This window comes from Hylobates moloch, unplaced genomic scaffold, assembly GCF_009828535.3.
Source record: "Hylobates moloch isolate HMO894 unplaced genomic scaffold, HMol_V3 SCAFFOLD_2, whole genome shotgun sequence".
Lineage (NCBI taxonomy): Eukaryota > Metazoa > Chordata > Mammalia > Primates > Hylobatidae > Hylobates > Hylobates moloch.
Genome location: NW_026652277.1, coordinates 108081573 through 108099662, shown reverse-complemented (window position 1 = coordinate 108099662; position 18090 = coordinate 108081573).

Genomic DNA, 18090 nt, shown 5'->3' with positions numbered 1-18090 from the left:
GAAGGAAGGACAGGAAAGAAAAGGAAAAGAAAAGAGAAAAGAAAAGAGGAAGGGGAAGGGGAAGGAGAAGGAGAAGGAGAAGGAGAAGAGGAGGAGGAGGAAGAGAAGGAGGAGGAGGGGAGGGAGGGAGAAAGGGAAGGAAGGAAGGAAGGAGAAAAGAAAAGAAAAAAATAATAGCTACCATGAAAACTTGAAAATTTGTTGAGATAACACGTTAAGTGTTTAGAATAGTGTCTGGCATGTAATAAATGCTCAATAAACATTAGTCGTTGTTATTATTATATGGACAAAGCACAGAATTGCAATAGGTACATATCAAAGCCTCTGAGCTAAAAACATACACAATTCACTCTGATCAACAGGCCTTTTACAAGCCTGACACTTGGAAAATGTCTATTTTCCACCTCAAAATATGTTTAACAAGGATTCGTTCTGCAAGGTCATCATCCCATGTAACATGCTAGGTAAGCTGTCCTCCTTTCTAACAAGAGCAAGTACCAAGAAAACAAGGCTGAGGATAAGGTTTCCTGAAAACAAACCCCATAATTTGACCCTCTTCAACCCAAAGAGCTGGCCAGTGGCTCCTAAGGAGTTTCTTTATGACATCCTGGACGTGAGGCCAATGGCTTCTGAAGCAGCAGCTCCTATTCTACAGCTATACAGTAAGGTTAAAAAAATAATAAAAATTTTAAAAATCAAAAAGTTTTAAAAAACACTAATAATTCAATATTGCATTTAAATTGATATTTTAATAATCATTTCAGTGTCTATATTCTTGTGGAAAATAGAACACATATGTGTCAGATGGTTATTCATTAAATCAATTCCAAATGCTAGGACCCTCGTAATCAGTCCAAGTGCCCCCAAGGTCTGGAGCTCATACATGGTGAAACTCCATGCTAGAACACACATGCAGATTTTCTCAGCCATGGCTCTCCTAACAGGATGTTTTCCACGTTGTGTTTAATGATATCCTCTTGCACTAAGATCACAACATTTTCCCTGAGAGTTTTATGTTTATCATGAGAAGTCATTGTAGAATGTGTGTACAACCCGCAGATGACACTGTGAAGGCCTCCCAGCACAAGGGAGACTGATTCCTTCAAATATACCAATTCTGTTTGCGTTCTTGACTGTGGCTTCTGACTTCTTCCTTCTGATTCTATCAGCTCCCTTCTGGAGGTGGTCCTAACTGCTTTTCACAGAGGATGCAAACTGGAAAGTTCCTACCTATTCAGCGAAGGCACTCCAAGTCCTGGGCTCTTTTCTCCTCGGGGGCAAAGATGAGACTTCTCTTCTGTAGAGATCACAGGTGCATGTGTACAGGTCGGAGTGCTCCCCCAACCCTAGACCCCTAGGAGCAGCCGTGATTTGTGACACAAGGCCCCATCCGTTGATCTACTCTTCACACAGCCGTGGAGAGCCAAGAACTGGGAGGGAGGTGAGTCAGTGATGAATTTTTCTTGAACAGCAAAGACCAATTGGTGGTTCGCCTTTTTAGTAAATTCCAAAATTCTGGAGTCATTTGAGTCCAAAGGGGAAATTTGTGAGATTGGGGGAAGGGGCAGTAGTGAGAAAATAGAAGCAACAAAAATATGCCTCCAGTGTTCTCACTGCTCATTAGACCAGCACGGAGCCAGTTCTTGTATGGCCTGAATAACTGGTACTTTTTATAAGCAACCGAAGAGCTATAAAAACCTTAACATTTAAGAAAACAACAAACAGCTGTGGCTAGTGAGCAAGGAAAATCTGAAGAGTGAGCCTGTCTGGGTGGCAGGAGGTCACACTGCTTCATGAGGAAGTACTAAAACATCACTAACATTTGCAACATCAGTGTGTTTCCCTGGTTGGTCACACTTCTCCTTCCCCCCACCTCAGCCCCACTCTCCTATCAAAATAGAAGAACAAATATACGTCACCAGAATGCTCAGCAATTATTTCCTGAAAACAGCATTTCTTTTACATGCGCTTAATCATGTGTTAAGCAGCGGTACACACGAGGGGTTCCTGATCAACAGAGTGAACAAACACCCATGTGTGAGTTTGGTTCCCAATGCATTTGGGCTGAGCCTCACTGACCTGGGACCCCTGGGCTTAGTTCACGTGCACCTTGAGGTTCTGCACAGCTGCCTTTCCCTTTAACGGAAAATGCCATCTGCAGGACCAGAGCTAGCAACAGGCAGCAATAGCTCTCCCGACTTCCTCTCGTAGTAATCCATAATAAGCTCAATGATAAGGCAATTACCAGTGGGAGGCAGTAAGGTAAAGTGATCAAATATATCGGCTTTGGCCTCTGAATTCAAACTCTAATGCTTACTACTGGGTGACCTTGAGCAAGTTAACTAGCCTTTCTGCATTAGTTTCCTTAATAGTAAATAGTAAGTCAAAATTATCTTCCTCTGGCCTTCAGCTGAGTCTTAGGTGGGCTTGTTAGACAATGCTCTAGGCTGACTTTGAGAGGCACACAATCATCTTCCCTTATTTCCAAGCTTTAGATAACTTTTCTTAATAGCACATAATAAATGTCACTTGGGACAAATAGAAAGGGAACAAGAAAGTGGTAGGCCTGGATTCAATCATATCAACAATTACGTTAAATGTAAGTGGACTAAACACTTTTAACAAAAAGGAAGAAATTGTCAGAGTGGATACAGAGCAAAATTTAAAACTAATACATTTCCTATAAGAGATACACTTTAAATATAAAGATTCCAATCAGTTGAAATCAACTGGGTAGAAAAAAGATACGTTATGCAAACAGTCTATATAGGAAGGCTGGGGTGGCTGTCATAATATCAGATAAAGCAGACTTCATTACAGAGTTTTGCCAGAGGAAAAGAGGGGCTTCCCATAATCACAAAAAAACATAACAATTACAAATGTATATGTACCTAAGAACAGCTTCAAAATACACAAAGTAAAAATTGACAATCTAGACAATTTGCAATCACAGTTAGAGATTTTACTCCCCTCCCATAGCAATTGATAGAAAAACTAGACAAAAATATCTGTAAAGATGTAGAGGATCTGAATAACACTATTAATAAATATCAGCTGCTATAATTTTCTCTTTCGTTTGATTCACATCTTCAGACATCTGCAAAGCTGCCAGTTCTGGCCCTCTCGACTCTGCGAGGAAGCTACTAAGGCCACTGTCCCTTCAGGAAACACAAACACCTGGATGGCATCATGCTGCAGGAGACTTTGAGAACTTAGTCTATGGAGAAAATGCTGAATGTTGCAAGGCTGCATCTTTTTTCCTCCTGAACCTGTTTCATATGAATCAATCCTAGGATCACCAGTCCATCCCCACAGTCATCCTGCCATCTGCTAGGCTTGGTAGCTGTTGCCGGAACACTTAGAATCCTTCCCTAAGATGTCTAGAGTGTTGTCACAACAGATGTTTAACCACCAAATTCCACACATGTTGCCTAGGGCAAGTCTTCCATATGAGGACAATGCTGGAGGTCATGTGGGATATAAGAATCGTTGAAAGTGTCCATAGCAAACGAATTTATTATATTTTGGCTCTTTTAGGTGAATTCTAAACAAATATAGTCCTCATTTATCTTTATATCCATTACCAACTACTCTGATCTAATTGAAGTTTGTGTTTGAAGGAAAAAAAAATTGACAAAAAGTTTGTCCTTTTGAAGAGTGTGAAAGATGAGGTTTCTCTTTAGAAATCTTTTTACCCAGGGCTGTGTAGCTACATTGCAGTATTAGAGCCTCTGGGGAATTACATGTGTGATACAATGGCCTTCTTATCCCAGGTGAATTGGGCAAAGGCTTCCCCAAATAACTTATTTTTCATTCACTTGAGACACATAAAGTTTCAGCTAAAGATATGCACACAGAGAATGTCACATTTCCAAGTTTTGTGGCTTCTGTATGTTGGCATCTCTAACCACCATCAACTCCCTTTCCGGAAATTCCACTCATCCCAGCAGCCTTTACTAGGCTGAGGCCACAATGGAGGGTAAAAGCTAGGGGATATGAATGTGGGCCATTAGGGGGGCCTTTGCAAAGGTTCTCTTTAAGATCCGTAATTTAAATGGATACCTTTTGTCCATTCAGGCACAGATGGGGATAACAAAAGATCATGGCATTAATGAGGTAGAAAAGCTATTTCTGAATTGCGAGGGCTCTAGTCTCAGGATGGCCTCCTAACACAGCAGCACTCCCAAGAAAGAAGTGCCTACTACTTTTCAAACCCTTCAACTTTAATGTCATCGATAATTTTCATGTTTTCTCCTTAAAGAGCATTATGAGCATACACCTCCCAAATGACAGTAGCAAAACCTAATCAGCTACACAAGGCTTGGCCATTGATAAGAAGATATATTTCCCCTCAAGAACTTGTTCACCTGGACTCTTCCTCCATGGATATGCCGTTAAAAATATACAATTCTAATATTCTCCACTTCTTTAAGAGAGTATTATGCTTTACTGACCAAAAGGAGAATCCAGATGAGTATTATGCTTTACTGACCAAAAGGAGAATCCAGATCATCCCATGATTAATCTTTTCAATGCTCTGGAAAGGCAAACAGGTGACAGGCACAAGGGGAAAGTGCTTCCATGAACACATTTTTTACTGGAACTTGTCCTATTGCAAAGCTCTTCTGCCAGATTCCATTAGGAAACTGCAAGCAGATTCATATATCCAAGTGCTCCTCTCTCTCCTACTCATAAATATATAGACATCATATGGCAGGGAGGGGGGAAGAAGCTGATTCTCTCATGGCATACCCTTGCACAGCAGACGTGTAGGCAAATGCAAATACCGAACATAGTAGTTCATGCATATGTGCACATGAATATATATCATGCTATTACTACTCATCAATGAGATTCCAAGTAGCTACTAGAGGGGAGAGAAAAGTCACAATCAATATAGCAGTACTTCAGAATGTCAATTAAAGACAGTGATAAGAAGATAGGCAGGCTGCCCCCAGCAATACAAAAATAACAGGAACACCTAAGGATTGATTAGGGGCTGGGCCAAATTCCAGGTCTGAACTCGTCACAAATTATGCTACGAGCTCATGGGGGAAGGTTCCAATTGGCATTTTTGAGCCACATGTCCCATTCTTTTGATACAGACATCAGCACTGTCTGGAAGATGATTGGAGAATAAAAAGCCCAAATAAGAAACGAATTCGGGAAGAGCTGTTTCCCATCCAAATGCTTTCAACTTTCCCGAGAACTCTCTCAGCTTCTTTAAAATGGGCCGATATTATTATTCCACTTTACCATTCTGGTTCTTATTGAAGGGCAAAGCCAGCGTGCAGAAAGATAGGGAATAGCAAATGAAAATGTCAGTGAGCAGGTAGGAAGTTTGTAACATGGGAGAGTCTTCCATCTGGAATTGTGGATGAAAAAAAAAACTATTTTTAAAGGAATACCTTTTAAGATTTTTTTCCATATTCTTCCAGGAACACTTAGGTCTTGTCCTTTTATAGACAAAGACCTACATTTAATTATAGGCATATTGTATGAAATAAAAATGTATAGAACTTCTAGACCCCAAAATATATAGCAGTGGTTCCGGTTTTCATTACCAGAAATAACTAAAGGAAATGAAAAGCAGGTGAGAGAAGGTTTCCCTGAGCAAGGCCAGGGCTTCATTTTAATTCAGCTGCGTGGATGGCCTGCCATTGCCCCCTGGCCTCGCTGCTCGCACACTCAGAGGTCAAGCTATTAAAATCAACCAAAATGCTCAAATTAATTTCTTTTCGGCCCCAGCCCTATAATGCTTGCCAACAAAAGAACACTTCACTGACTTCTGGCAGGAGCAGCACTAAATCTCTGCAGTAGGAAATACAGTTTCTTCTTAGATGACACAAAATGTTTGGGACATAAGCTTTAGGGATCTCAGAATCAAAGAGAACATAAAATTATATTTGGCTGGGTGATAGAAATCTAAAATTAGTTCCATATTTCTTCTATTGGTAAATTAAATCTTAATGGAGTATGGTATAATGTGGCTTGTCGATATTAGCAATTGTTTATATCATGTTAATATCTGATAATGTCCCTTGTGACTACTGCTTGGAGAAAAGGAAAAGTGAAGTGGATCTGAAGATGTACATTTATTGTTTTTATAAATAACCCTCATTTGCTTTTATTATGTTCTTTAAGCAGCCCTTTTAATTCTTTGAAAATTTAGAATTGCCCAAGGATTAAAAAAGAAGTTGTTAGCATCTGCTTTGAATATATATACCAGAGATTAATGCCCACAGAGAAAATATAAGGAATAGCCAATTCATTGGACAGGATTCTATCTGAAGTGTCTGTTGTAGGACAGTCCTTTCTTCATTTGCAGCCCTGCTCTGGGACTGTCATTAATGGTGATTTCAGTAGAGAAAAAGGATCAGGAAATGGGTTTAAGCCCTGGTTCTGCGACTTATTGGTCGCTAACCTATGACAAGTCACTTAACCTCTATAGAACTTAATTTCCCTATCTGTAAAATGAGGGATTGAACTAGATGATTTCCAAGGTCATTTTCTGCTATAAAATTTTATGATTCTAAGTCTCTGGTCCTCTTGGAAAAAGCATACATGGGCTGTGCTTATATGAATTTAGTACACTTCACACTCTAATGAGCTAAAAAGACCTTAAAGTGACAAATGATTATAACTAACAATAAAGGATAACCATGATGCTAACGAATGAGTTTGCTCAAAATTCATCTCCATGTAAGAAACATTAGCACAATATTGGTTTATAGCTATAGTAAACTTTAGAACCCAGGCCCTAGCAAAAGAAGTCCCCAAAAAGAGAGATCAGAATCTTACCTTTAGTGCTTAAACTCACTTGCTCCAGTGATCTCACACAGTGAGTGGCCCAAGAATGCTGACTCTCCCTTACTGAGCCTCTAATCCAACCAGGAGAAAGGCAATAACTTCACACATGGATGTGCAAAGCTCATGGATGGATAGAAATGAGTCCCTATTAAAGGAATGTGTTCTTACATCGACTGGTCAATTATACCTTCAAGGCCAATATGCTCTTCTTTTGTAGCTGGAGTCAGAGATAAAGAGCTTCAGTCCACAAGTCTGACACCTCCCTAGTACCCAGAACTAACCCAGAACTCCATTTCTTGTTGAGCCATCCTTTCTGCTCATCTTATTCTTTGACTTTAGTGACTCAAGTGAACCTTTATTGCCTAGGTTCATTCTGATTCACACGAGGAACTTCTAAATGTTGTAAACAGCACAGATATAGATATGTACACTGCACTCACAGGGGTGTGGGTGTACATAGCTGTGCTCAAACACGTGCACTCTCCCTTTACAAGGATTGATGTCAAAAAGAAAAGCTCTTTGAGCAACCTCAAAAGCTAAACTGAGTCTTAAAATTTTAGATACCAAATTTACCTTCTAGTCCAACAATTTTGTTAAAATTTCATGTTTTGCACTGTTAATGAAGGCATGCTTGTGTGGCATTTGCATTCATAAATGCAAATGAATTTACATGGCATTATACCCAGATGATTAAAAAATTGTTTGGTTAACTACTTTGTTTTAGGCTAGTGAGTCTCTCTTATTTTTAAATAGTTACTCCTTCTAATGTGAAATGTATTCAAACTTTTTAAAAACTAAAATTTTCTTCCGGACTTAAAAAAGAGACTGACATTGATTAGCACAAAATTTCAAATGGATCCACTGGTTTTGTAATAAATTAGCTCTGGCTGATATGGAGAAGGCGATGGGTTGAATTCTGTCCTCCTCCCCTCCATTCATATGTTGGAGTGCTAACTGTCAGGACCTCAGAAATGTGATCTTATTTGGAAATAGGAGCATTGTAGGTACAATTAGTTAACATGAGGCCATACTGGAGCAGAGTGGGCCCCTCATCCAACGTGACCGGTGTTCTTCTAAAAAGAGGAAATTTGAAGACAGAGACACACAGGGAGAACGCCATGTGGAGGTGAAGATACAGAACACAACGGTGCTTCTACAAGCCAAGGAATGCCAAAGACCGCCAGCAAACCACCAAGAAGCTCAGGGAGAGGCACAGAACGAATTCTTTCTCACAGACCTCAGAAGGAACCAACACTCCTGACGCCTGGATCTCAGACTTCCAGCCTCCAGAACTGCCAGGGAATACATTTCTGTTGTTTAAGCCATTCAGTTTGTGGTACTTTGTTATGGCAGCCCCCAGGACACTAACACAATAACTAAATTTGGAAACTTTCTCTTGGCTTTTTTTTTTTTAATTATCAAGAACAAGTGCCTCTAACAACTTGTATAAGTCTGATTTGTTCATCCTACTAACTACAAACACGCACACATATGACCACGTCCAAACACAGAGATAAGTATCTGGACTCAGTCTCACTGAGCGTGGTTGCTGGGAATGCCCTGGAGAGCATGCTGTAATAGTGGGCGTCAACAAGGATGGTGTTTTCTTACTCTCAGTCTTGAATTAGTAAAAGACGAAGAAAAAAAAGCATACTTGCGTATTCGCTGGTGTAGGCCCAGTCATGATTCTTTTAAAGACGCTGCCAATAGATTTTAGTCATTCTCTGGCCAAGGTTTCTCTTCAACCGCAAACACTACATAGTTGCTGAATGAGTCACCACCTTGAGTCATCTAATTCCTTGACCAGTACATGCCTGCTGCTGACAGCACACAGTGTCTTTGGTTGTGTATTTTGTTTTGCTCCATTCTCTGGATCTTCTTTAATACTTTCTCAAGGGCAGGGTTAAAGATTTGCTGTGAATCCTTAGAGGATGAATCTCACTTACTTAGTGGCATGTGCACTGGCTGGTCATCAAGAACCAAGACATTAAGTTTTATTAAGCTTTCTCATACCTGGATCTCAACCTTATGTGGCCTTATTACAGAAAAAAAAAAAAAAAAAAAAGCAGTAAATGTAAGCTGAAAATATTTTTTCCCCCTTCAAACTGTAAACCTGTGCTCAAAAATTCAGGGGAAAACAAAAGGAAAGAAGAATGATGTTCCCAGGAAGGATGCCAGTGGAGCACAGCCCACTAAAACAAATAAACCTCAGAGCTTATTTTTGCATGATTTTTAAAAAGTGTGGCTTAAAGATATTTTCTCTATCAACATAACCACAAGATTTTTTGTTCTTTAATAGGAAAATGTTTTATTCTTCAAGGTTGGTAGACTGAAGCATTTTGAATATTTGTAACTTTCTTTGTAATTTCTATCACTTACCTAATTTTTACTTTTCCATGAGTGGGTACCTATATTATGGAAATAGAAATTAGAAAAATGGAAAAAAAAGTTCTTTTAATTCATTTCAACTATGCTGCCCTAGCTCCTAACTTACCAAATACAGGGAAGAGAAAGATACATCTTAAGTTTCTACCTTAAATGGAAAAGCTTCTGTAAGCTGAAGAATGACTGTTCAAAGGTATTATTCATAACATATATTTGCATGGCAATACACAATTCTCACAAAACCCAATTCATCCTAAAAACAGCCCCAAGAACCATATTGAGGAAACAGAAGTCCTCAGGTTATATGGAAGGTGGTGGGGCCAAGGACTCTTGGCTCAGTGCTCTTTGTTCTCCATCCTGCTAAGGCAACTTGCCCTGGACAGGAGGCACAGCCATCTGCCATGGAGAATACTATAGTTAACTCTCCATCAGACTCCTTTCTGCCTAAGGACAGCAAAGCAAGCCACAAAACGTCTCTGTGCTTCTGTTTCCTCATCTGCAAAATCAGAATAATGTCACCAACCCTAAAAAGATAAGGTGAGAGTAAAATTAAACAAGGCCAGTGAAAGAAAGTTAATAAACCATAAAGTATTGTACATATTTTATACAAATCCCTTCTTAGAAGTTATGTCACAATAGAACACAAATAGCCAAAGCAATCTCAAGAAAGAAAAACAAAGTGAGAGGCATCACACTTCCTGATTTCAAATTATGTTAAAAAGCTATAGTAATCAAAACAGTATGGACACATAGACCAGTGGAACGGAAGCCTAACCATATATAGTGAGAACAATTTTCAACAAGGCCACCAAAAGGTTGCAATGGGGAAATGTTGGTCTTTTCCATAAATGGTGCTGGGAAAACTGGATCTTCACATGCCAAAGAATGCAATTGGATCCTTATCTTACACCGTATGCAAAAAAATCAATTCAAAATTAAAGACCTAAACATAAGCCCTGATACCATAAAACTCCTAGAAGAAAGTGTAGGAGGAAAGCTCCTTGAGATTGGCCTTGGCAATGAGTTTTGGATATCATAGCAAAAGCTCAGGCAACAAAAGCAACAATGAAAAAGTGAGACTACATCAGACTGAAAAGCTTCTGCACAGTGAACAATTGGCAAAATGAAAAGACAGCCTACAGATTTAGGAGAAAATATTTGCCAACCATACATCTGATAAGGCATCGATAATTAAAATACAGAGGGAACTCACATGACTCAATAGCAAAAAAAAAAAAAAAAAAAAACCCAATTTAAAAATGGGCAAAGGAGCTGAATAGATATTTTCCAAAGAAGACATAAAAATGGCCAAGAGATTTATGAAAAGGTGCTCAACATCATTAATCAGCAGGGAAATGCAAATCAAAGCCACGATGAGAAATTACCTCACACCTGATAGGATGGCTGTTATCAAAAAGACAAGAGATAACAAGTGTTGGTGAAGATGTGAAGAAAAGGGAACTTTTAATGTTGTTGGTGGGAATGTAATTTGGTACAGCCATTATGAAAAATAGAACTACCACACAACCCAGCTCTTCTGGATATGTATCCAAAGAAAGTGAAACCAAAATCGCACAGGAATATCTGCATGCCCATGTTCATTGCACCACTATTCACAATAGCCTAGATATAGAATCCACCTAAGTGTCCATCAACAGAATGAATGGGTAAAGAAGAAATTGTGAGAGAGATATATAATATATATATCATATATGCATAAGGTATACATATACACCTCTCCCTCTATATATGTATCTATACCTCTCTCTATATATATGAATATATATGTATATATGTATGTATACATATATGTATATATGTATACCTATATATGTATATAGGTATACCTATATATGTATATATGTATGTATATTCATACATATATATCATATATGTATATATCATATATACACATAATACATAATATATATAATGTGTATATATACACATACATAATATATATCATATATGTATAAGGATATATACACCTCTATATATGTATCTATACCTCTCTATATATATGAATATATATGTATATATGCATGCATACATATATGCACATACATGCATGCATACATGCATGCACATATATGTGCATGTGTGCATGTATGCATGTATGCCATATATGCATGTATACATGTATGCGCATATATGTATGAATATATATGTATATAGAGAGAGGTATATATAGAGGTGTATATATATACCTTATACATATATGATATATATAATATATCCCTCACAATTTCTTCTTTAAGAAGAAGGTATATATATATATATACACACACCTCTCTCTCTCTGTGTATATATATATATATTCATATAGAGAATATATATGAATATATATAGACAGAGAGGTATAGATACATATATATATAGAGAGAGGTGTATATATAGAGAGAGGTATGTATAGGTATAAGTGGAACTTATACATATATAAAAACACAATTTCTTCTTTATCCATTCATATATATATGAGAGAGAGAGACACAGAAAGAGTCCCTATTAAAGGAATGAGTTCTTACATCGGCTGATTGTGTGTGTGTATATATATATATGTTGTATATATATGTGTATATATATATGTGTGTGTGTATACGTGTGTGTGTGTGTATATATAATATATATGAAGAGAGAGAGAGAGAAAGAGGGAGAGAGAATGGAATATTATTCAGCCCTAAAATGTAGGATATCCTACCATTTGTGACAACATGGATGAACCTGGAGGACATTATGCTAAGTGAAGTAAGCCAAACACAAAGAGAAAAATACTACATGATCTCACTTACATGTGGAATCTAAAAAAAAGTGAAATACATATAAACAGAGTGAATAGGGGTCACTGGGTGCATAGAAGGGTGAAGGAGGAATTGGGGAAATGTGGACCAAAATGTAGGCCAGAGGGTGCAAAGTTGTGTTTACATAGGATGAATAAGTCTAGAGATCTAATACACAGCATGAGAACTATAATTAGTAATATTGCATTGAATATGAAAAACACGCTAAAAGTTTAGATCTTAGATGCTCTTACCATTAAAAAGGTAACAATGTCAGGTGAAAGATATGTAAATTAGCTTGACTGTAGGTATGATTTTACTATGTATATGTATATCAAAATACCATGTAATACTCCTTAAATGTATACAATGTAAAAGAAGCTCTATCACAGAATGAAGAAGGGCACTCATTTGGTATTTGACCTTAGGCAAATTTCTTAATATTTCTAAGGCTTTGTTTCCTTATCGGTAAAATGAGGATAATACTAGAACCTTGCCGATAAGACTATTGTTGAAGAGTAAAGGAGATAATCCATGCCTAGCACTTAGCACTGATTAGTGCATGGACATCGCAAGTCCTCAGTAAATCTTGGCTATCGTTAGGAAAGCCATCCACGTTTGATCCCAGCCCTTTACCAGCTCAGACAAGTGAAAGCAGATGAACGAAGCCCAGAGGGACTCCATATTGCAATCCTATCTGTCCAGGCTCTTTGCTCCAGTGGCAGTTTCAACACTGTACTCTCAAAAAACATTTTTGGAAAAGTTCCACTTCTACCTTGTTTTGCAAAGATAACATCCCAGGTCCACAGCAAATATTCAGCCACTGAACATGGGTCACTGTCCGTTTAGCTCTACTGCACTGGATTGCAGGGCTTGGTTGGAAAATATTTACACCCAACCTGACACCAGTATCCAAGGAGTAAAACTGACCTACTCTACACCTCCGTATTCCTCCTTAAAAAGGAACAGCGTGACAATACTACTTCAAAAGATATTTGGCAGTTACAGAACCAAGTTGTATGAACATACGCAAGATTAAATCATCTTATGTACTAACTAGGAAAAGCCAACTCAAGTTGTCAGTGAATAAAGGAATGTGAAAACCAGCAAAATACCTGACATATCATTGGCACTTAAGACAAGCAGGGATGGAAGAGAAAAGTAACATGGAGTATTTCTGATTGGACTGGTGTCTGATCATAGCTTTGAAGAATGTTTTAACAGGAAAAGGAGAATAAACACCAGCACAAACTAATCTTAAAATCTCACCAGTCTCTGGCTATGTACACTACCTCTTAATTTAATCAGGTAACTACATTTTTCTGTAACTTAGATCATCTGAATATACATCTTTACGTATTGCCGGAGGGTGAGATGAATTACACAAAGCAACACACACATGAATGGAAACTGTTTACCTGTCTTCAGGTATGGCTTCAGCATCTGGGCCAGTTCCTCAGGATTGCTTTCAGGTAATGTTAAAACCCTGAGAAGTCTCAGTGACTTTTAGAGAGGAAAAGACTGTCAGCTTGGAATGGTAACCACAGATGGATGCATCCTGAAACGCTGCTGTTCTCTTGTTTCCTACCGTTCCAGAAGCAAATCTGTTAATCTTTCTCAAACATTTTATTTTCCTTAATTATTTCCTCTGGGAGGTCCTAAAGGATCTGTTATTCAGATCTTGGACTTCTTACCCTGTCTGCCTTGTTTTTTCAGAACTTAAAAAATTTGAGCAAGTGACTTGCTGTTGAATGGGGACCTGATTCATTCAGTGAACGTCCATTAAGTGCCTGCTGCTTCAAAGGCATTATACAGGGCAGTGTGGTGGATACTGTAAACCCCCATTCATCCGCAAACAATATTGAGGACCAACTATACACCCACCACTAAAGAGGTGCATTTGAATAAAGCCCAACCCTTGTGTTCCGATTTATAGACGAGTGAGGGAGGTAGGCTTTACTTGTGTTGTAGGAATTACAACGCAATGTGATAAGTGCAGAACAACAGACTTGTGAGGTTCCCCCCTTTGCTGACCCCTCCCACTGAAATGTGAGAACGGATGTGGTGGCAATGCCAGAGCACCCCCAGAGAAGCCGGTCACAGGCCTCCAGCAGCAGTTCGTCATCACTCAGCTACAATGGAAATACCAGCCAAGCACTAGAGCCCCTCATCCCCCCACACTCCCACAGAGCTCTTTGGGGTGTTTTTCTTTCTTTCTTATAAAAACTATAGAATTGTATTTGTCTCTGGGAAGGAAAGCCTTTCTCTGGGGCCCCTCGTTCTTCCCCTCATTCTCTTTCTAGTCTCGTTTTTCTTTCTTTTTTCTCATGTCTGTTGGTGTCTCTGATGTCCTTCTCCTCCACTGTTCTGACACCACCATCCTCTCATCATGCTGCTCCCCACCCCCAAATGACACCATGTAAACTGCCAAGTCCTGACTACACAAAAGTATTTGTTTTGCAGTGTGCTGTATATTAAACATTTAAAAGGTTTGACACTACAATATTTACATTTAGCATTTTTAATTGAAAGCAAAAATCTACAGATAAATCCATCTTCTATTAAGACTATTAAATAATGATCAAAAAAAAAAAACCCAGAAGGAGCTTTTCCTTCATGAATCTGATTCAAATGAAAGCCCTGGAGAAAAGAAAATTGTCTAATTGTGAGCACTTCCTCCCTGTCTCAGGATGCGTACATTTCTGGAAAAATCGAGAAATGGAGAGTTATGTATGAGATGAGCTAAGCCAAGGGCGGGCATCCTTTTTTGTGGCATCTCCCTTGGATGCTGTGGCTTTGGGGTGCTTTGTCTCTCACTGGGTGAGACAAGAATGCCATTGTTGTTGCTTTCACCACAGTTCCGGGAATGAAGAATAGCAATGTTCTTTATTTTTACATCTTGGTATAATCTCTTTATTGAAGGCCTACATTTCAGAAGTTCTCAATTTGAAATGTGGATCTTGGAAAACCCTACCTAGTAATCAGGAAGAAACCCAGGGGGTACATAGGAGATGGAGCTATGCTCCCAGCTGTACTGCTGTGTGGATGCTCTGACCTGGGGCATGAGGCCCGGGGACTTGGGGTCCAACGCCATGGCCCCAGTGCTGGGAGGTAAGAGCAGAGGCTCTGGAATGTGACTGACTGCAGGTCAATCTTGGCTTTATCACTTTCTATTGTGACTTTGAGATACCTCCTTAACTTCTCTTTGCCTCAGTTTCCTCCCTGTGAAACAGGGGAGATAATAGAGCCTGCCTCATGGCATCCTCGTGAGAGGTGAATGCATTCATATTTATAGAGTTCTTAGGGCTGTGTTCGCATGTGGTAAGCACTTGTGTACACACTATTATGATTCCCAAGACTCCAGGGGAAATCCAGTTAATGGCAGAATGGTCTTCTTTTTTCTGGACATAAACCATGAATTCCTGGCATTTAATACACTTAAATCTCAAGTCCCATAATTCCAGATCCTGAAGACAGGTTTTTAAAAAGACGCCATTTCATCATAATACTGTAACAAACAGCAAAACAGAGGTAACAACGCCATATATAGGATGCTGCGGAGCCGTTTCAAGGCAAAAACAGTAATCAACCAACAGTATTAAGGCCGTGACATTGCCCTTGTGAGACATGCCTTTCAGGATTTGGGTGTGTTTGTGCTTCAGAAAATGGCATCTTTGAGACAGACAGACTTTTTCCTCAGATTCCCGGGTTCAGAGAAACCCTCAGTTCACCAAGGCAGTTTGCTCAACTCTAATTAGGAATCTGATTGCTGGTTGGCCTTGCACAAAGGACTTTTAATTAGGGCTGAGAACGCTTAGAAAAATCCACTTGGCAAGTCGACTCCCTCCCTCTATCTCTTTTTTAACATCTTGCCAAGATCATAAGGAAAGGGAGAGCTTAATTACAGTTGGTGTATATATCTTTAAGAAAAAAAATACATTAAGTGCTTTAAAATAGGCTCTCTTGGCTCTGTGATCACAAGGATTTTACTCACTTCTTATCCCTGATTGGTCTCATTCTCAGTTACAGATGAATCAGACACATTTTGAGCAGCTTTAAGATTTGCTTTTCATCCGAAGCCAAGTAGGCAAATGGCAGTGAATTCACAAGCTTTTCCAAATGATCTCATAGGTTCCTCTGGCTCCACTTTGGGGGCCGTTTGCACTCTGCGATGCTGTTATCTGAAACACTCCCTGCCTGTTTGTGTCCAAGGAGAGGCCACGGTGTAGGACAAGGCAAGGCACTTCACTTTTTAAAAGGCAAGTTTGAGCCTCTTCCTCTCTCTCTTTTTTTTTTATTATTATTTTTGAGATGTAGTCTTGCTCTGTCACCCAGGCTGGAGTGCAGTGGCACGATCTCAGCTCACTGCAACCTCCACCTCCTGAGTTCAAGCAATTCTCTGCTTCAGCCTCCCGAGTAGCTGGGATTGCAGGTGCCCACCACCCCACCCAGCTAATTTTTGTGTGTTTTTAGTAGAGATGGGGTTTCACCATCTTGGCCAGGCTGGTCTTGAACTCCTGACCTCGTGATCCACCCGCCTCAGCCTCCCAAAGTGCTGGGATTACAGGCATGAGCCACTGTGCCCGGCCAAGTTTGAGCCTCTTAACATGTGCATATGGCAGCTGTGACTCAAAAAAGAAGAATAAAAAGAGCACATGAAAAACCTTGAGCCAGAAAGGTGAGCCTGGAGGAGGTGGGGGTGGAAATACAGCCTTGGAGATGGATGCTGTCCTTAAATCCTTCACGAGAGCATCGTCATCTCTCAATGCCTTGTCCACCCTCTCATTAAGTCTCCCAGCCTGAAAACAGGTGACCCACGCTCCCTTTCAATCCATTTAAACCTGGCCTCAGCAGCCAGCGGCTTTTTAATTATTTATATGAAATATCTGATACTACATGAAGCAGCTAAACCCAGTATAATGTATGCTCAGGACGACTCTGTGAAGCTCAGAACAGCCACTCGGATACACAAGATTTTTCCGACTGAAGTTTGCTTTTTACCATTCCTTTCGTCTCTGCCTTTTTTTCATGTCTTTGTGCCTTGGTGCTAAGGATCCCTTTCATCTAATCTCAGGAACCTGAAGCTCTGCTATTGAATTACATTTCTTCACTTACTATTTATGTTTGATGCAAAAATAAGAAAGCGGGTAGAACCAGAAGATGCTGTCACTTACTTCAGAAAGGGATATGTCGATCATTCTTGAGCTTCATCCAGCTCTTTCACACTTTCTAAATGTGATGCTTCTGTGCACTCTTGAGTTTGGCTTTGTGGGATTATCTTAAAATTCAGGCACACCCTCCCTGTTGAGCTTGAGACGCTCGTGGTCAATAGGAATTTTAGTCTTCTGCCTTTTGACTGACTACTGGGTGAGGGGTGTAGGAGGCAGGCTGCTTTGAAATGTTCCCCACCACCTGGGAATATCTGACGGCTGTAGAAGGCTTTCCTATGCAAACGTCTTTCTAAGGTCACTCTGATTCTGCAGTAGCAGCTGCCACAAATACATTTAATTATCTTTACGGTGAATGTCATTGGACTAAAACCCCTTAATATCAAAGAAAATATTGGAAAGAGAACAGCTTTCTAATTCAAGCCAGGTGAATTTCCAAGATATTTGGCTGATATATTACACGATATGTATGTCTCTCCTTTACATTGTTTTTACCCTGTCGTAAGAGAGACCAGACATTTATTTGTCATTGTTAGATCCTTATGCTATTAAAAATAATCAGGTTTATTAGTTACCTTCTTTCCCAGCTGCCAAGAATGCTCTCCAGAATTTAGTGTTAGCTCTTCTGATGAGCTGGAGAAGGAAATATCATTATCCTTGTTTTACAGATGGAGAAATCTGAAGGCCCTGGAGACTGTTTTGCCTAAAGGTGAAAGTGTTTTAATCCTAGACTTTTATTTTTATCTCTTCAATTTTCTTCCTGGGGGTAGTAATGAGCTTGGAGGATTCATAAGGACTAAACCTTGTCTGAAGACTTGTTTATAAAATTATTTCAATAAAATCCACGATCAGATTGGCTGGGGCAGGTCTTCAAACCGAGTGGCTTCCCTAATGAGCACACTCATCAAGGTGGCAAAAATCTCGTTCCCAGCCAGCTTCTCCCACACTCT